The 21,125-nt window shown below is 40.4% G+C and overlaps 1 long non-coding RNA gene across 1 annotated transcript in view; it reads right to left on the minus strand.

Annotated features, from left to right (window-relative positions):
* LOC121490396 overlaps positions 1–15,455 on the minus strand; it is a 35,935-nt gene extending 20,480 nt beyond the window's left edge. The window contains exon 1 of the long non-coding RNA XR_005987650.1: positions 15,285–15,455. This is a non-coding gene — a long non-coding RNA (uncharacterized LOC121490396). The remainder of the gene's footprint in view (positions 1–15,284) is intronic.
* Positions 15,456–21,125: the final 5,670 nt, after the last annotated feature.

The following is a 21,125-nucleotide window of genomic DNA, read 5'->3' on the forward strand; positions in this document are numbered from 1 at the left end:
CATCCTTACAAATTCTGCCTCCTTCTCACATGGTCCAATTTGTCTATGCTTCTCCTACTTCACGCCCATCACTTCTTCCCAACTGCCTGCCTGCTAACTTTGAGTGAGTTAGTGAGTTGTGAAGTAGTCTCTGCCTACTTCACAGAGACTGTTCAACTAGCTCCTACATTGCAGAAGGTCAAATCCCTAAAAATCAATCCCTTGTTATTGTGTCACCCCTAGTGAGTGTGCGTCTCTGGTAAAGTCTTTGTGGATACACCCATTTTGTTTGGTTGGGTACATTTTTGCAAGTAAAGGTAAAAGGGATTTAGGATATACCTGGTCAGGTCAAGGTTATCTGTCCATGAGCCTCACCTGGGTGGGAAATCTGCAATTACATTTGAACATGTCTATTTGGGTCAAACATCTGGAACTCAAACCAGCAACCTTCTGTGCAATCAGCTTCCATCCTAATGCTTGGAGCAGTTTAAGTGTTTTGTGTTTTTTTGTTTTTTGGGGTTTTTTTTTTCAGCAATGTTGCTTTAGGTTCTCATACACGAACAACACCAGGATGGGTTAATGGAGCACTAAGTGGCCAGGGTACAAACTCCCCCTTTGGGAATGCCCTACTGCCAGTCTTCCCTCAGAACCAGGTGGTCCAGGGCACCCTGAGGCCCTCTGGTCTGCCCAATCAGCCTCCCTACCACATTACAGGACTAGCATATCCTGTAAAGAGGTCTTTTCAGGGAAAATAGTAAGCCTGCTGAGCAGCCAAGCAGTGAGAATTTATTTAACTCTTCTACATGGGTGGGTCTGTTGATTTTTAAGGATATGCTTTAAATTATGAGAGTTGCCCAGAAGCCACAAAACTACGTTTTGGTTACATGCATATTTATGCATAGAGAGCTGGTGAGATCTGGGAAACACTTTAGGAAATTCTCAGTATTGTTCTCATGGCTGAACTTTCCTGAATATAATACCTTTTTTCTTTCTTCTTTCCTTTTTTTTTTTTTTTTTAACATAAGTTTCTTTTGGATCAGACTCAGATATACAGGTCATGACTTGTACAGGATCTTAAGTAACCCCAAACCTAGATGAAGAAGAACAGTTTCCAAACACAGCTGTTCTACAATGAAGAATTGCCAATGTTCTTTTCATGAGGGGACGGAAAGGATATTTTCAGAAATCTGTTTTCTTTCCTCTGTAGTTTGTTTTTCACTCAATCCAAGAATGAAGACTTATTTTTTGTCAACTAAACATCCATCCTTGAAGTAATTTGGGGGTGGTCTTACTGCCTTAATCATCTTTAAACCTCAGCTACTTTATGTTGGATTCACTTTGTATAAGTTCAAGCAAATAGACTAATATTCCAGTTGAGCCTAAAAGTGTTCAACTACATGATCCTGGCAAGAAAAAGAAAGGCCATAGAAATGGAAGCTAAACATTACTCACATAAAGGAGACTACATCTTTTGATGGTTTCTTCCATATTCAGGTGTATCAGTGGACTATTAGAGCTTCGTGCCAGGGCCATACTAGTCTGAGGATACAGAGGCTCGTGCATGGAAGAGTATTAGGGTGTTCATACATACAACCTCTCTTTCACCCATTTGAGTTCAATAATAATTAACTGCTAGACACAGGTGTCAGATAAGTGAAAATGAAAATTATTGGCTTTCTTACTGAGAAATGCTAAATTAGAGGACTAGCCAGTTGTGCAACAATAGGCTTATTCCACATTGCTCCTGGTCACAGGCACAGCTGGACAATCTCAGTCCTCACCCATGGGGTCAAGGACTGTCCACTAAGTTTCCTGCATGATCAGAAACGGATAGATGAATCAGGAAATCCCAAAGGAGAGGAGGGAGGAAAGGAATGATGAGAGTATGCTCAGTTCCCTCCCCTAACATCCCCCATCAGAGACGTCACTGTTCCTTTCAGGGGAGAAGAGACTAAAGGATGAGGAGAGAGGCCAGGTTGTTTTTCTCAGGGGCATCCCTTCCTGAGCTCTGCTGCTGTCTCCTACAAGTTTCCACTATGACTTCTGGAGCCCTTGAAGAGCCCAAAGTGGACTAATGATCTTTAGCAAAACAGGAGAGAATGTTTCTATTCTTCCTATATTTTTATGACAGCATCGTACTAACAGAATCCCAATATTGCTCAGGCAGGCAATGTGACAAGCTGTTTTCCCCCCAGCCTCCTTGCATCAAGGGATGGCCATGTGACACAATTTGGACCAATGACACATAAACAGGAATCTTTGAAATTTTTCTGTGAAACATTTTACTTTCCAGATTTTAAATATATATGTGTGTGTGTGTCTGTCTGTACATGTATACATATATTGCTAGTAGTATCCTCCTGTCCCATTCCCTTCTTCCTGCCTTGGATTCAAGTAATGGAGTATAGCCATCCTGCCATCATTAGGAGTCAATGATGAAGGTGAAGACCAGCACCTTAAGGATGCTGCAGCTAATATGTAGAAAGAGACTAGGTTCCTGGTGCTACTACTGATCAACTGAGTTAAATGAGCATCAGCTTACTTCTGGGTTTCTTGTTACGTGGAAAAACAAAAAAAGAGAATGGAAAGACATCTGTATAAGACACTTTAAGAAGGGTTTTCTGCTACTTGCAGATAACTGCCATCTGAACTGAGGGTATCACTCTCTCCTGATGCAGCTTCTGGAGGGAATATCATGCAGAAATAAAGGATGGAGGCTCCTTTTCTCTCCCTGCACTAATCTCAGCCAACTGGAGTTTCCAAACCAACACCAGTGACCACAGGGATGAAACATGATGTGGCTACTTCACCCTCACCCTATCATCATTTAAGAGCACTGTGGGGCAGAGCCAGTGTCTTCACTTTTATCACTTATGTGCTATTTAAATTCCACTTTCGCTGTCCATACCAAGCCAAGGATTTACCACCTCGCTGACAATAATCACGGGGTCCATTCTCCTGGCTTTTTGTTTAATATAAGGGTCATCTGCCATTTAGAAAAAAATAGGATAAAATAAAATAAAAAAAGAAAAGAAAAGAAAAAAGAAAAAAATAGGATACATTAGAATTCTATTTCTAAAGTCTATTTATACAAAGCTATTTCATCACCAACTTCTCCAGCTTTAGTCAATCAATTTCCTTTTCAGCAAACTCAATTGCTCGTTATCATCTTCAAAAAAAGATTTGTATTGAGTAGACACAAAGCCCAAGTTGAAAAGACTCCCCATACTAGATCAAAAAAGAAATCACATTCTTCCCCCACCCCCACCAGGCAGTGGATCATCAAATCCCAGGGAGCTCCATATTACATAATTTAGTAGGATTCTATAATAATAAAAGGGGTCAAAGGATGTAGGGAGGGAGAAAAACCGTTACCATATCACTCCCTAAAAGGTTGCTTCCTGAGACATACACACTTGAAAAAGATTAAAGCCAAAAAAGGTATCTGGATGCTTGTTTTATTTTAATAAAAAATATAATTTTTTTTCTACCAAGAAACATTAACAGATCCAGGGAATTTGCAACAAATAAGTATGTATTGGGGTTCTTGGTTTTTTTTTTTTTTGCTTCTGTCTGTAAGAGTGTAACATTCTTTTAAATTAATCTGTATGTTTATTGTGATGTTTCCTGTCATTTTGTGGTTTCCATATACCTAGATAGCTCTGAGTGCCAGTGAGTCTTATTTTTGTCTGGCTGTCTTGGTTAGAATGCACTGAACTTCAAGTAATAGAAAACCTAATAGTGGTTCAAACCACGAGGACATTTATTGTTTAGTTATTAGGAAGTCTTGAGGCAGCCTGTTGAGTTTGTTCAGTAACTTGGTGGTATTGTCTAGTACCAAGGGTCCTTCTGTCATTCTATCCTGCCCTCCACAAAGAGTTGGTGATATTTCAAGATGGTTACCACACCTTCCAGAAACAGTCTTCAGAAGCGAAAAGGTGGAGCAAAAGGACAAAGGCAAAAAGGGTCTTCTTAATGGGCCTGACATTATAAGGGAGGAAACTTTTTTGCAGCTGTAGTCCACCAGGCTTTCCTTTGGATCTCATTGGCCAGGAGTGGGTCATGACAAGCACTGGCTGTGAAGGGGGCTGGGAAGTCCAAAGAGGGCATTTGCAACCTTTTATGTAGGAGATGGGCAAAGAGACAGGGGCCTGAGAAGAGCTACTGAGTAGGTTACAAACATCTGACACAAAGTCATAAACTCTTAGAGATTGGCAATTGCATATTTTTATAATAAAACAAAAAAATATCAAAATAATAGCAGTCAATATATTCAAATAGTACTTTGAGAAAAGAAAAAAAAAATCACCCATAATCCCATCCCCCTGTTATGAAGATTTGTTTTTTGTGTATTGTCTTCTACTCCCTGTTCATAGTCCACATTCTTAAATGTTTTTACCTGTTTACAATCTCGTATTTTTCCATTTAATACTATGCTCTAAACATTTTCCTATTTATTGTTTATAATTATAATTGTGAATGGAAAGTTTTTTCCTTAAGATATATCACAACTTAGGGCAGACCGGTGGCTCAGCAGTTTAGCACCGCCTTCAGCCCAGGGTGTGATCCTGGAGACCTGGGATCGAGTCCCACGTCAGGCTCCCTGCATGGAATGGAGCCTGCCTCTCCCTCTGCCTGTGTCTCTGCCTCTCTCTCTCTGTGTCTCTCAGGAATAAATAAAAATAAAATATTAAAAAAAAAAAGATATGACAACCATTTCCTCATTATTGAACTTAGATGATTTTTCCTTTTTTTTTTTTTTTTGGTTAAAATAGATTATTATATTTTGGCTAAAATAGATATACTAATAACATCTTCCAGTGTAAGTTTTTCTGCTATTAGATTATTTTAAGTACAAAATAACCCCTGAATTCATAGGAATATAATATAAACCACGGTGACTATGGTTTATAATACTGTATTGCACATTTGAAAATTGCTAAGAGAATGGATCTTAAAAGTTCTCATCACAAGAAAAAAAATGTTTAAACTATGTATAATGATAGATGTTAACTAGGCTTCCTGTGGTGGTCATTTTACAATATATACAAATATCAAATCATTATGCTTTATACCTGAAATGAATATGTCAAATATACCTCAAAAAAAGCTATATTTTTTATCACTTATAAGATATTGTCAATTTCTCATATAGTCAGAATGACTGTTGCAGTTTAAAATTCTTCTAATTATATATATGTATGTATGTACATACACACACATTTATATATGTATACATTTGTAAGTTTAACAACAACATCACCAGAATGGTACTACCATTATTTAGATGTGTTTTTTGTTTTGTTCTGGTTTTTTTTTTTTTTTTTTTTTTGCTGATTCACCAACTCATAAAATGCTACATGCTACATTATATTTAATTTCCATTATTTTCCTTCTTTTTGGCAAGGACACCACAGGTCTAAATCAGCCAGGGAGGATCCTACATGACCATAGCTTGGGCAAGGTAGCTTCTTACCCAGACCTAAGTTAAACCAAAATGCTAACAGTCTTTTGAAGGGTATCTCTGAAGAATGTGTGCAAGAGGTTTTGTCTGATTTATTTTCTACCTCATTTTTTCTAATTATAAATTGAATATATGCTGCCTTGATAATGATTATATAACAATTCTGATATTTTATTAATGACTTGAACTTTGATAGTGATGACACGGGTGTGCAAGTAAAGAAAAAGGTCCATATGGGTTCATCAGAACATGGAAAACCTAAAATGGGAAGATGGAGGGATGGTTATACAGCCAAGGCCTGGGGAGTTCCCTGAGACCAGAGCAGAGCAAGGAACAGCATGCCAGTGGAGCAGACAGGAAGTGAGGGCTTCTCTAGGAGCAACTGAAGCAGGGCAGGAGAAAGTCCAGAACTTTAGAAGTCAGAGAAACAGATTGTGTCTTTGATTGCTGCCAACGTGTTTTCTTACTGTTACTGTTACTCCTCTATTGGATTATCTATTCACATCATAAAACTTGCCTTTGTTGTTATAGTGTTTATGTACTCATTCATTTCACAAATACTTATTGAGCACCTGTTATGGACTCAATGTTGTAACCAAAGGGATGCAGCATTAAATGCAACAGAAAAAGCCGCTAACAGAGAAGACAGTTAACAGTTACAAAGAAATAAAAGGGGGGCTCAGACATTGAAAGTGTGTGTCTGGGAGAAGGGGGAACCTCTTTCTCATTGAGCAGGTCAGAAGAGACATGTCTGATAAGGTGCCATTTGAGCAGAACCTGGATGAAGTAAGGAGGTGAAACATTCCAATCTCTGGGGAAAGCTTTGCCTGACAGAGAGAAGAGAAGGTAGAGAGGTCCTAAGACCTGAGCCTACTGGATGTGTTGGAAAAAGAAGAACAATCCAGTGTGGCCAGAGTGAGTAAGTGAGGGAGTAGGGGCAAGAGATGTGGTTTCAGCAAAAGCTGGAAGCTGGATCCCACAGGCTCTCACAGGCCAAGCTAAGAATCTGGGATTGTGTTGCCAATACAAGGGAGGTACCTGGATTTGCAATGATGGGCATTTTAAAGGAATCACAAGTTGCTGTTTGGAGAATAGATTTATGGCAAGAGTGAAAGCTAAGAGACCCCTCAGAGGTTATTGCAATAGTCTTGGGCAGAGGTGTTGGGCGTGTGGAATAAGGGGAGGTGATGGAACCAGTGAACAGCCTTCAGCTTCTGGATGACTTCCCAGGCTACAGCTAACAGGATTTGCTGATGGATTAAAGGTGGCACGCAGAGAAAAGGAGGAATCCAGGATGACTCCTAGTTTCTCAGCTAGGGACATCTTAGTGCCTATTTTTTTTAAAGATTTTATTTATTCATGAGAGTCACAGAGAGAGGCAGAGACACAGGCAGAGGGAGAAGTAGGCTCCCTATAGGGAGCCCAATGCGGAACTTGATCCCAGGATCCCGGGATCAAAACCTGAGCCAAAGGCAGATGCTCAACCATTGAGCCACCCAGGTGCCCTGTCCTAGTTAGTGCCTTTTACTGCATTTTGGAACATGGTGGGAGGGGTAGGTTTGGAGGAGAAAATCAAAAGTTCAGGTCTCTTAAGTTTGAGATCAGGTATCCAAGTGAAAATGTTGAGTTGGCAGCTGAATATATTTGTTTGGAGTTCAGAGCAGAGATCCGGATGGAGGTTTAATTTTAGAATCATCAGCGTATAGGTACTATTTAAAGCCACAAGCTGGATGAGATCACCAACAAATGAGTGCAGATGGAGAAGAGAAGAGGCCCTTCAACAAGTGGAGCCTGGGAAGATGAGGAGGATCCCACAAAGGTCACCAAGAGAGCATGGCTGGAGAGGTGCCAAAGGACCAGGTGGGTTCAGGGTCATGGAAGCCATATGAGGCAATTGTTTCAAGAACTGTTTCAGTCGGGGCACCTGGGTGGCTCAGTCACTTGACCATCTGCCTTTGGCTCAGGTCATGATCCCAGGGGCCTGGGCTCGAGCCCCACATCAGGCTCCCTGCTCAGCAGGAAGCCTGCTTCTTCCTCTGCCTCTCCCCCGGCTTGTGTTCTGGGTCTTGCTCTCTCTCTCAAATAAATAAATAAATAAATAAAATATTTTTTAAAAAAAGAACTGCTTCAATTAACCACGTCAAATGCTACCAAAATGTCTAGGAAGATGAAGACAAAGAATTGATCTGCTCTGGTGCTTGGTGAACACCTACGCAAATACCTCAGGTGGAGAGGCACCATGTAGAGCAATCCCAGCCACCCTCTCTCCCTGCACTACTCCAAAAATGGTATTGACAGGCTTTAGATCTGTCATTACGTACGTAAGGACCCACCAGCTAGTAACAGAAGTTCCACAGGTTGTTAAATTCCTTGTTTGAGATGCATGGCCAGGTATTCCTGAGGTCATTCTGAGGATGGATAGCAAACTCGAAGGTTGAGGCACAGGGTCTGGTGCAGTGTGATCACTCTAATGTAGCTATTACAGTGACCCTTGTGAGCCCCACTGAATTTTAGGCTCTCATTTCAGGCTATTGTTTAGCACTGTTAGAAAGATAAGCAGTAAGGTTTCTGGAAATGATTGGAAGTAGTCACAACATCCTAGAGCTGAAAAGACTGTAGAGATTAATTACTCCATTCTCTTCACTGACAGGTAGGAAAACATGCAGCAAGATAAGGTGACTTTCTCCAGATCACCCACACCCACCAAATTAGGAGCAGAATACAGGTCTCCCCATGCTGCATCCCTTAGAATTAGTGACAGAAGAACTCACAGGGAGAGACTGAACATCCCATGTCAGGGGATCTATTTCAGATAACTGAAGCTTGTTCCTTTTAACTACCAAAACTTAATAGCAATCATTAGGACCATCATTATCACTCTTGATTAAAATCTTCTACTGCTTTGATGAAAACACTTTTCCCACACAATGGATTTATTTTAGTCTAGAAGATTTGAAATTCTTGAAGTCAGCTTTTCTCGTTACCTTATTTCTTTGCCAGCTGCTTTAAGTTTTGAGCAGTCCCTTTAACTTACAAAGCAACTGTAAGTGGCAACTTCATATGATAAATGTTACACAATATTGTCAAAGTGATCACTTGATATTTTCTGAAAAGACAGAAATCTGAGGAGTTAAGAACAGCAACAAGTACATGATTCTGCCTCTAAGAACATCCATAACTATAAGAGTACTTTTATTTATATTATATATACATGTAGAGTCGTAAATGTATTTTTCAGATTTCAGTGCATAGCACCGACCTGAAACGCATGGAGAAATTAATCTTAAATGAGTCTGTATTACCTCTCCTTCAACTTTTCATAGTATATATGGAGTTCATATATATATTTAGTTATTGAAATAATTTTTATCTCTGTAGCATTTTTCCATAGAGAAATTCCAAACATCACTTTATTAAACACCCAAATACTCCTATAAGAGGCAAAGAATCAGATTTGTTATTCCTATTCTAGAAATAAGAAAACTAACATCCCAAAATGTTAAAATGCCCAGAGGACTTATATGAACCATAACAAAGTCCCTTTATCTTTTCTCCTTGCTGGGCAATCTTTGAGTATCTTCTAGAAATCTGAATTTAGCCCTTGGCATTTTCAACTGTTCCGGGAATGGACCTTGTGAGAAAACAAAGCTCACTGATTCCGGGTGCTCACAAATCCACTCTCGACATTTCCTATCACTGGTGACCACAGGCTCAGCCTCTGCCTGCCTTTAAGGTCCCATGGTCTTCATTGCTACAACAATCAGGAATCTATCTCATTTCACCATTAAAAATAGTCAGTCACTTACATTTTATCCAATCTTGTTAGAGCAACTAAGCTGTGCATCTCCAGAGTGAAGTAGCAAATAACAGATCAGCAAAGCATTCCTTCTTTCCCTACCTAGATTTTGGTGCCTGTGAGTGACTAGAGGTATTGTTGGAGCTGTGTGTGTGGAATGTCCTGGAGGAAAAGGCTGGTTGGGAGGAATGAAATTAAAATAAGGCATATGAAAAAATTAATTAATTAATTAATTAATTAAAATTAAAATAAAGTAAGGCATATGAAAGGCCTACCAAAGGTTCTTGCTCAAAGAATATGTTCGATAAATGTTAGTGTTTGTTGTTATCAGAATTTGTAGCTTTGCTGGTATAATTTAGGAAGAGTTAATAATTATAATTTGTTTACCATTTATTAGACTTAAATCTCACGATAAAGCTCCAAAGGTGATTATTATATTGCCCATTCCAAAGATGAGAAAGTGGCAGACTTGGGATTTGACTAATGTTTCTCCAATTTTACCAAGTTTGTTTCTTCATTCATTCATTCGTCCATTCATTCACAAATGCTTACTAAACTCCCATGTCGTAGGCACTGAGCCAGGCAAAGAGGTAAACAAGAAAGACCTGGTCTTTGCCCTCACAGAACTTGGAGTCTAGGGAGGAGGACAGACAAGTGAAACCCAATATCACAATGTCCTGAGGCTTGATCCCATTCTTGCCCTGCCATTTTGAAAGCAAACCCCTGCCCTTCTCTTCATGTTCCTAAAATAAATTCACTGTACTAGGCCACGATGAAGGATGTTTTACTGAGGAATGTATAGGAGAAGTAGTTTACATTTCACAATGCATAGAATTTCTCTCTGAAATTCCCCATAAGCATATTTGTCCTCATACTACAACAACCCTTAACCTCCTTACCCCACCACCCTATTCCTCCCCCCAGTCTCCCCGTCTAGGCATAGGTCCCTGGCACAGAGCCTGCCCTGGAAGCTGCTCTATGGATCTTTCTTCCTTATGGAGATTTCTTAAATCTTACATTTCAGGTGTCCAACAAAGTTCTCCCATTAGCAAGATATATCTTCCATATAAGATGGCCAGGGATGATAAGTACATTGTCATTTTTCTGGTCCCATAAGTAAACAGGCAGGTCTACTGTGGTTAAAAGAGTACATAAGAGAGATTTGGGACTTGGACTTAGGGCAGCAAGGCAGGTGTCCTGGAAAAACTGACATCTAAAGTATAGCAGGTGTTATGGTTCCCTCCTTGATCTCCGCTGTTCAAATCTTGGTAACTACCTTAAATTGGCAGTAGAGATTGGAATTAACTGGGGAAGGGCGGGGGGATAGTCATAACTTCTACATGAAGCCTACATGCTTTAGGGGAAACAATTTCACCACCCTCAAATCAAGTCTAATAGTATAAGTTCATTCCTCTACCCAGTTATCGGTTCAGGGGTAAGCAAGGACTCAACTGCAGTAAGACTGAGAAAGCTGTGGAAAAGAGGGAAGTTTGGGTGGGAAGAAGGTCTGGAAAAGAAATCCTGTCATTTCTTTCATGGATACGAATAAGGAAGTGCATAAACTTTTTTTAAAAAGATTTTATTTTTAAGTAATCTCTATACCCAATTTTATTTTTAAGGAATCTCTGAACTCATGACCCCAAGTTCAAGAGTCACATGTTCTACCCACTGAGCCAGCCAGGCGCCCTAGGAAGTGTGACTTTCTGTTGGCCCTTTGATCACTACAAGGACCAGCAGCCTCACTAGGAAGGCTATGTCGCCCAGCAGAGTGAAGAGCTAAACAGAAATTAAACCCTTTGTTACCTGGTAGAGCTGCTGAACTAACCTCGGTGATGTGAGCCTCTCTTGTCTAGGAAAGCTTGGCTTGGGTTTTCTGTTACTTCTAACCAAACCCAAACTAACTGACACAGAAAATGAGATTTGATCAAAAAGTAGGCAAATCCCTTACCTACAACTGACAAGTTCATTTAAATGAGGAATTTGATTTTCAAGACAAACATAAAAGACAACTCCTACATACACTTAATTACCAGCCTGATAACATAATGAATAAAAAGATCGAATTTATAAGCGCGTGCACACACACACACACACACACACACACAATCACACTCACAAATTTCCAAACTTAAAATGATTAGGAACTACATAATGTGACATTTAAAAAGAAAACTTCAAAGCTTTGTTAGAACATTTAAAAGATGGTTAAGATGATTCAAATAAGAAATAGAGACAATTCCAAGGTAAAAAGACAATAACATTAAAATGTCTGAACCAACCAGTAGAATTGCATGAGTTTAATTAAATTTATAAACTTAATACTATTCTGATTGAAAGCCTAATAATTATGTTCAATCCACAAAATTGTTCTAAAATATATGCATAAAAATAATATCATCAACAGGGAGTACAGAAAAGAAAGCTAATAGGGGTTCCTACCAATATCAGCCATTACAAACTCCTATATAATAGAATAAGGATTAATGTGCTAGGTAGATCACAGATTAATGGAACCAGATAAAGAGACTTTAAAAGGCCTAACAAAAAAATAAAAAATAAAAGGCCTAACAATTTATAGAAGCATTTGTATAGAATAAATTGAAGTATAACTACATACACATGTATATATGTGTGTATATATATATAATACACACATGCATATACATTTAAAATATTTTAATCTATTACAAAATAGTTTTTTTAAACATAAGGAGAGAAGGAAGGAGTGTGGCAAACACTTCTAGTTGGTTGATTCAATGGTCCCTTTCAACCTTTTCCTCCTTTTGTTTTCTTCTACTATTAAAGCAGGATTATATTCAGCTAGATGTGACCATAGGGTGCAGTTCTGACTAATGAGACCTAAGTGAAAGTTTATTAGTAAGTTTCTTTTTTTTAAAGATTTTATTTATTTATTCATGAGAAACACAGAGAGAGAGGCAGAGACACAGGCAGAGGGAGAAGCAGGCTCCCTGCAGGGAGCCTGATCCAGGACTCGATCCCAGGACCCCAGGATCATGCCCTGAGCCAAAGGCAGACGCTCAAGCACTGAGCCACCCAGGTGTCCCTATTAGTAAGTTTCTGAGAAAATTTTTGTTTTCCTGATCAAAGAAACTGGCTTGGTTCCCATTGCCCTTCCTTCTTGTTGCTTTGGATGCAACATTCTCCCTTCTCTAAATACAGACGAGATAGCTTGAGGTTCAGCAGCCGTCTTGGAACCATGGGGTGGTAAGCATGAGGGAGAGGCCAAGAGAATTTGAGTCTCCAGCCCCAAATCACTGAGATACTGAAATGATGCCAAAAGCTACTATGTCAAAAAAAAAAAGATACTATGTCAATCATGGTTTGTTTTGTTTGTTTTTAAACTTTTCTGTATCTGATGATGTCCTGACATCTTAAACATCTTGCTGGGGCCAGCTAACATCTCAAGACCATAAACAACTTACTTGGGAAGTAACCAATCACCCCCTTTATGTAACTCACACACACAGAGCCAAGGTTTCTCCAGTCCAACATCATCTCAGGGCCAGGGACCAGGCAACTAGAGAGACCGCCCTGATAGCTGAAAGCCCAGCAGGATTATTCAAACTAGTCGTTTCTAATTGTTTACTCTGACCTGGTTTGTCTTGCCTGCAGAAACCCCAATAAAGGCTCTGGCCTAGGCTTTCTCTAGCTACTGCTTCTGACCAAAACCTGCTTCTCCTGTGGTCCGGGATGGCATGCATGCCCTCTTCAATCAGCATATGTAAGTAGTAAATTCTTTTTTTTCAATGGCATGGATCTCCCAGTGTCATTACTTAGTCACCTCTCTAAAGTAAAATCCCACAGTTACATTTCAGGAAAACTGCCAACCTCTAGACTTTCTGTAAAGTGAGAAAAATAAACCCCTATTTGTTTAAACCATTGTTATTTGGACTTTTGTTACTTGCAGTCACATAATCATAACTGACCCAAGGCATAGAAATTAGTGATAGTAATATTAAAAATAGCTTAGATTTGATATAATTCAGTGAGGTTGATGACTTGATTTTTTTTATTATGCGAAAAGAACAGAGCATTGATAAAAGACTTAGCAGATGCATGAAAGAGAACTTTTTTCCCCTGAAACTTCATAAGGAATCATAAAAAAAAGTGATAGGTAAATATGTATATACATTTTAAGCTTCTGTACAATGAAATACAGCAAAAATGTAAGAAAACAAAATACAGCATATGAAAAATATAGATCATATGTGACAGCATATAGGGTGATGTATAAAATATAAAAGGCGCTTCTTCAAATTTATTAGTTATATTTCTTTACTCTAATAGATAAACGGACGAAGAATATGAACAAGCAGTTCCCCCCAAGAGAAAAATAGTAAATAAAAACCTGAGAAATGTTCAGCCCTGGTAGTACTCAGAGAAATGTAAATCAAAGCAACCCTGAATGAGAAATGTTCTTTGACATCTACTAAATTAGCGTTTTTTAAATTGATGGGCTGGCAAGGTGATGGTGAAATTGGTGTTCATCTCAGGGGGTGCTGCAAATCAGGACCCGCTTTGAGAAAACAGCGTGGCAAGTAAGGAGACACATTTGTGCCTTTTAGCCACAGTGATTCCACTTTTTGCAATTAACACTAGGGAGAATAATTGAACAGAAGCAAAGAGACACCCTCAGCAGTGTTCTTCAGAATCTTTGCAATTCAATTAAATTCAATTAACATATACTTTACACATTCCACCTGCCAAGCAGAGGCAACGGGGAATTAGAAATTAATAAGACACTGTGTCTGACCTCAGGGGGCTCACAGTCTGGCAGAGCAGATAGGTAAATAAATACATCACAAAATGGTGCAATAGGTCCAGCAATAAAAACACAGATGAAGTCAGATGAGCTAGATTTTTTATGATGAGGCTTACCCAAGGGGACAGGGTGAAACTATAGGCAACAAGGCACAGGGTTAAAATAGAGACCGTGCGTCATCCAGCACTAGAATAGAGATTCCAGGAGTAAGTTTGTGGAAAACCAAGATTTGTGGCAGAGTGCAGGGATGTTTTTTTACTTTCTTTGCCATCTATAACAGTAAAACATAGAACATTCTTAAATCACCAGCACTGGAAATATCTCTTTATGAATTATGATACACAGTGGACCATCATTCCACTGTAAGAATGAAAATTATGAAAAAGTATGTAAGACACTTAAAAACATTGGGGTGTCTGGTGGCTCAGGTGGTTAAGCATCTGCCTTCAGCTCAGGTCATGATTTCAGGGTCCTGGGATCGAGCCTCACATTGGACTCCCTGGTCAGCGGGGAGTCTGCTTCTCCCTCTCCCTCTGGCCCTCTGCCCTCCATCCCACTTGTGCTCTCTCTCTCAAATAAATAAATAAAATATTTTTAAAATAAAATATTTTTTAAAACCCACATTTACAATATGCAGGCAGGATACTTGGCAGAAGAGCAGCTGCTGGCTTTGACAGCCCTGAGCATTAGTCCAAAATTCACCTTTGCTCCTTTTTTTTCCCCTCAAATTTTAAAAATTGAAATACAATTCACATGCTGTAAAATTCATCCATTTGAAGTGTACCAATCAATGCTTTTTAGCATTTTCACAAAGTTATGCATCATCAATATCCAGTTCCAGGCCACTTTCATCACTTGAAAAAGAAACTCTCCATTGCTCCTGGCCTTCAGCAACCACTAATCTACCTTCTGTGTCTGTAGAGTTGCCTATTTGTGCGTCTTACCCTGAGAGAAGGTCCCAAATTACTGCTGCCCTCCTCAGGGACAACACCTGGCCTGTGCTCTGGCCCCGGTGTGGATACTGGTCCTCCACCAAGGGCAGCTGACTGAGACCAAAGGCCATCAATTAAAGGTTCAGACATAACACAAGGGGATTAAATGTAGACTCATGTCAATCTAGAGGATCTGCCTTACAGGTGGCAGAGCTTGCTCTGTGGGCCCCTCCAGACCTACCATCCTAACTGGAGCCCTTCCCTGAGGTGAGCACCATCTCAGCTCCCTCCCTCTGTGAGGAGAGCAGGAAGGCTGGGCAGGAGGCCTACCTGCTGGTGGAGATTGTTCATTTTTCCACTGAGAAACTTGCAGGAGACATGATGGGTGTGGTCTTGGTCTCCGGCGCCTCCACCAAGTTCATTAGCTCTCTTTCTCACCAGCTTTATCTCCTGCCAGATGCCATTTTGTTCCTTTCCCAGAGCCATTGAATGCAAAAACTGTGGTTCTCTGTGGAAGTGACCGCAGATGAGTTAGCTTGCGATTTGTGTTTGCTGTGTTTCCCTGACTAGTTAAGGAGGACGCTGCACATGTGCTGGTGAAGCTTGACTTTTCTGTTTTATGCATTATGACAAATTCTCTTTGGTCTCAGGGGTTAGAAGACTTTATCTCACTCTTTATGAGCAAACTACAGCAGTAATCCATCATCCCATTTTCCCAGTCCCCCCACGAACAGCGAGCAAAGACAGGGATGAATCCCAACACGGTGTTAAAAGGGCAGACTCGGAGGCAGCTCAGCCATGTGTTAGGGGGAGCACTGACTGGGAGTCAGGACATGCGGGTTTGGGTTTAACCTCTCTGTTCTCAGTTCCCTCGTAAATAAAGTGAGAGGTGGAATAGAAAGAGGCTCCAGGGGATCCCTGGGTGGCTCAGCGGTTTAGCACCTGCCTTTGGCCCTGGGCATGATCCTGGAGTCCTGGGATCGAGTCCCACGTCGGGCTCCCTGCATGGAGCCTGCTTCTCCCTCTGCCAGTGTCTCTGCCTCTCTCTCTGTGTCTCTCGTGAATAAATAAATAAAATCTTAAGAAAGAAAGAAAGAAAGAAAAAAGAAAGAGGCTCCAGCAGTTCTGCTACAGTGAAATTCCAAAGGTTCTGCAAATTAGTAAGGTGAGGTCTCTGGGACCTCATGAGAGGGAAGAGAAGATGAAAGAGGAGGGGAAGTCAGAAAGGAAGGAACTCAGGGGAAGGGGAGGAGAAGTTCAGGAGATGAGGGGAAAGAAGGGCACAAGAGGAGATGGGCGAGGACAGAGTGGGGAGGGGGGCCAAGAGGAGGAAGGGAGAGTAATTTGCCCCAAGTCTTCACCGAGTTCATCAAGGTGTTCAGGCCTGTCCAGGTCTGAGACCCGTGTTCTCTCCAGTTTCCTATGCTGAGGAAAAACACAAAGAGATGTGAGGAAAGGTTTCAGAGTGGACACCTCTCCGTGCACGTAATAAGAAATGGGCTAAGAAACTGTCTCAGTAAAATCCACTCCAAAAAATAAAAGGCGGAAGGAAAACAGAGGCTGAGTTAAGCAAAGGCCGAGTTCAGTAAAACCTATTCAATTCAAGGGAACAGATTGAAAGATAAAGTCTCAGAGGCGTTCCCAGGGCAATAGACCTTTTCCATAATTAACACATCTCCCCCTAGGCCGGCAGTAACTCTTAGTGCCTTATTCTTTAATAGGAATCTAGATTTAACAATAACACTTTTCATTTTTCTGGCACATTCACGATCTTTTTTTTTTTTCAAGATTTTATTTATTTATTCATGAGACACACAGAGGCAGAGACATAGGCAGAGGGAGAAGCAGGCTTCTTGTGGGGAGCCCCATGCCGGACTCAATCCCAAGACCCTGGGATCACGACCTGAGCTGAGGGCACTCAGCCACTGAGCCACCCAGGTGTCCTGCACATTCACAATCTTTAAAGCACCACCACATTCATTATTCCTTTTAACCCTTCACATAATAACAACAAGAGTTCAGACAAAGATTTAAGAATAAGACCTCAGTTTGATTGCCAGCCCTGCTTATGAGCTGTGTGACCTTGGGATGATCCATGAACTACTCTGAGCTTCAATTTTCTCTCTTTTACAAGATGGGGATAATAAAAGTGCCTATTTCATAGGGTTGTGGTGAGCATCTAAAGAGGAAATATGTGTCCACATTGCCCAGCATGTACTAAGTGTTGAAGAAATGCTAACCAGGATTATATATATATGCTATATATATATTTGTCAGAAAAATTATACGACATTTGAAAATAGGCAGAAAAGATTAATGGGCCTCCTGTCAGTGCAGGACTGAGAATAATTTTCTTTTTTTTTTAAATATTTTATTTATTTATTTATTCATGAGAGACACAGAGAGAGGGAGGGAGAGAGAGGCAGAGACACAGGCAGAGGGAGAAGCAGGCTCCATGCAGGGAGCCCGACGTGGGACTCAACCCCGGGACCCCAGGATCACTCCCTGGGCCAAAGGCAGGTGCTAAACCGCTGAGCCACTCGGCTGCCCTGAGAATAATTTTCTATTGACTTTACAACTCCAAAGATATAGGGGCTAATGTGAAAATTTTTGTCTCATGAAGATGCAAATAATTTCTGTCTAATAGAGTAGATAAGCACAGAGATTACAGTTTATTACCCTGTCAGACACTTACCAGTTTTGTATCTAAATTGACAATCTTTTACTTTTTCTGTTAAATTATGTACACACACACACACACACACACACACACACATCTCCAATGCTCTTCTTACCAGTTTTAGCATCTTAATGTCTTTGTCTTAATTTTGAGAATTTTGAAGATTATGCTTTAACCTATGAGACAGCTGATAGAGGGAGGCCTGCGCCACCTCCCTTTACTTGAGAGACTGAAAATCAAAGAGATTCTGATTTGCCCAGAGTTAGGAACAGAATTTGATTTTCTCAAATTCCAGTCCAGTACTTTTTGACTCCATCATATACCTTTTGCCCATGTGATATACAAAAAGAGAATTATAACAATAAAGAATATTATACAAAAGAATATAAGGCTTCAGCAGTTTCCAGGCTACCTTCACAGCCATCTCTCCATCAAAGAGGAATGTGAGAAGCCCCATGTGAAGCTGCTTTCTAAATGTTCTGCTTCTCTGCCTGTTTTTCAAACCCAAAGAGGAAAAAGGGACAGTCTTTAAAGACAGCAACGGTCTAAAAAGGGAATGGGGGGGGGTGGGGAATCTGATCATTCACTAACCTAGTTAAAGGGAAACCAAAACTATCCTATGCAAAATAATTTTAATCTATATTGACGAGGTAGAGGGAAACTGGGTTGAATCTTACCTTGGAATTTGAGCCGACTCCACGTCTCAGAAGGCTTTCTATTCTCTTTTCTCAGCGTGAGAGGGAAGTAAGCCTTCAAAATTAGAAGGATAATTAAGAGTGAGCCCTGTGTCAGGGGGCTGAACTCTCTGTTGGGCTCTGGATGGGGAACGTACCTCAGCCTAGCATGGTGCTCAGCATCCAGTGGCCCAGGCTGTTCTGGAAGCAGAAGCAGCAAGCAGGGCTGAGCGGTGGGAAAGTGAACGTGGAACCAGGGTTAATTTAAATCAATCGGTGCCTGAATCAAGTGGCAGGAGCTGCCTTTGTATGTATTATAACTGCAAGTACATTAAAACAACATAAATGAAAAGTGGTTTTTGCATTTAAAAAAATTCCACCGATACTGTATTTTGGCACGGTTGGCCCTCATTTCTGCAATACTTTCATCTCTAAATTTCCCTAGATTTCCTCCTACCTCACTAGCTGCCCGCTCTCAGTTTCCTTTGCAGACTGTATGTCCTTGATTCCTCAATGTCAGTTCACACAAGGGTCATTCATTCCGTGGCCCTATCTTTTTACCCACTACCTGGCTAAATGTCAGCCATATGCTGATGCTTCCCAAGTTTTACCTACAGCCTCAACCTCTTGCCTAAACTCAGAACTAATATATCCAGCTGCATATGTAAAACTCTTCACTTGGATGTCAATGATCAACTTAAACGTAATATGTTTAGAGTTTTTTATTCTATTCCCTACACCCAATACCCTACACCTTTTACCCGCAAAGAACAAATTCTGGGTCAGGGCCTTTGTACATGCTGTTCCCTGGGCCTGAAACACTCTTCTGCTGATCATTTCCTGGAAAGAAATGTTGTCATTCAGATCTCAACTCAAACACCACTTCCTTCATGAAGCCGTCCCCGGACCCCCACCTAAAGTAGTCCCCTCTTTCACAGCACCACCACCAGTCATTCTGGTGGTCATGAAGATAACCTGCAATGGCTCTATAACCTCTTATTTATCACTATATGGAATTCTGTTATTACCTATTTGCTTTTTTCTTATTACTCTCCCCCCACCCCACAGCTCTGTCCACCACCACCACCACCCCAACAGAAAATGAGCCTCAACTGAGCTGGGACTTATCTATCTTAGTCACTGCTAATCAACTAATACCTAGGCCCTTAATATGTTGTTACTGAATGCATATATGCATGCATGTAGGCATCCCTGCGGAGCTGTTTTCCCATAAAACCAGAGGGTGAGTATCACAGAAAGCCTGCGTGATAACTGGGAAGGAAGAAGATACCAATTCAGGCATGACCTTGAATTTCTAAATTGATTTGGGGATAGTAAATGCCGTATGGACAGTAAGGAGAGCAGAGGATGTTGGGGTATAGTAAGCAAACAGAAAAACACAAGGAATTAAATTGCTCACTTTCTAGACTTTGGTATTACAGTAATCCCTAAATGTTCAGAAAACCGTTGAGAAACAAACATAATCATTTTATTTTTATTTTGTTAAGTAAAGATATTAGGGGGAACATTATCATCTACCGTTACTCTCACCATCACGCCATAAAATAAAGTCCATTTTACTTCCATAAAGGAGAAAAGACATAAATAACCTACAATTTTTTTAAAAAATATATTTTATTTATTTATTTGAGAGAGAGAACACACACTACGAGGGGGCAGGTGGCAGAGGGAGAGGCAGAAACAGACTCCCCACTGGACAGGGAACCTGACACAGGCCTTGATCCTCGGACCCCAGGATCATGACCTGAACTGGAGGCACTTTACCAACTGAGCCACCCAGGTGCCGCAACATTCACTGTTTTTTTTTTAATTGAATAAACTTTGTTTTATGAAAACTATATATTGATTTCATTTCCTCATTTGTCCCTTTATTGAGTTCATTTCTCTCATTGCACCATCATCCTTCGGAGATGTCATCGCTGGCATCATGGGGAGTCATGGACACGAGTGACTGGCTCAAGATCAAGAGCAATCATTGGCAAGTCTCCTATATCTATGTCTTCACATGTCGTTGGCGAGTTAAAGCTCTCTAAAAAATGTTCTCTACTAGGGCATTGTAATGTGCAGGTGAGCTCAGAAACCTAGCATTGAAATGTTAATTAGAAGTTTCCTCATACATTGACCAATTATACAGCTGGACATACCAAAATAAACAACCAAAACCCAAGTAAGATATCTGAAATAAATAAATAAATAAATAAATAAATAAATAAATAAATATGTGTGTGTACACATGGGTGCATGTGTGTGCCCCTGTGGGTGTAAGGCATCAAGAAGACACTGGTGGATTGACAGAGTTTTACTAGGCAAAGAAGATTAGGAGTAGCTTCTGAAACTAATAACCACCACATTTGGGATCCCAGTCCTCTTACACAGAACACAAAGGAGGATTCCTTCATTTTACTGTAAATGGTTTTAAAGATAAATTTTTTTTTTTTTAAGGAATAAGATGAAAAGGCACCAATAACAGAGACAACTGAAACAAAAAAGTGTTTAGTCTACTGAGGAAACTAAGAAACAAAACCAAGGGAGGCAGATGATATCAAGCATTATTTACATTTACGGCTGAACCAAATTATTTAGGAGTAACGCCCACATGAGAAGGAAGATATATTTTTGCAAATGGAAATGTGAATAATTTCCTTAGATGACCTACTTCAGATGAAAAGAGGAAAATCCGCTTGCAGGGCCTATGCAGATGGCAAAGGACAGTGAGTGGAAATGTAGTTTTAACGGGAGAAGGAGAAAGATTCTGGGCCGAAGGGGCATTAGCCAGCTAGAAGCAGGGGTGGGGGT

The sequence above is a fragment of the Vulpes lagopus genome, chromosome 5 (assembly GCF_018345385.1).
Source record: "Vulpes lagopus strain Blue_001 chromosome 5, ASM1834538v1, whole genome shotgun sequence".
Taxonomy (NCBI): Eukaryota; Metazoa; Chordata; class Mammalia; order Carnivora; family Canidae; genus Vulpes; species Vulpes lagopus.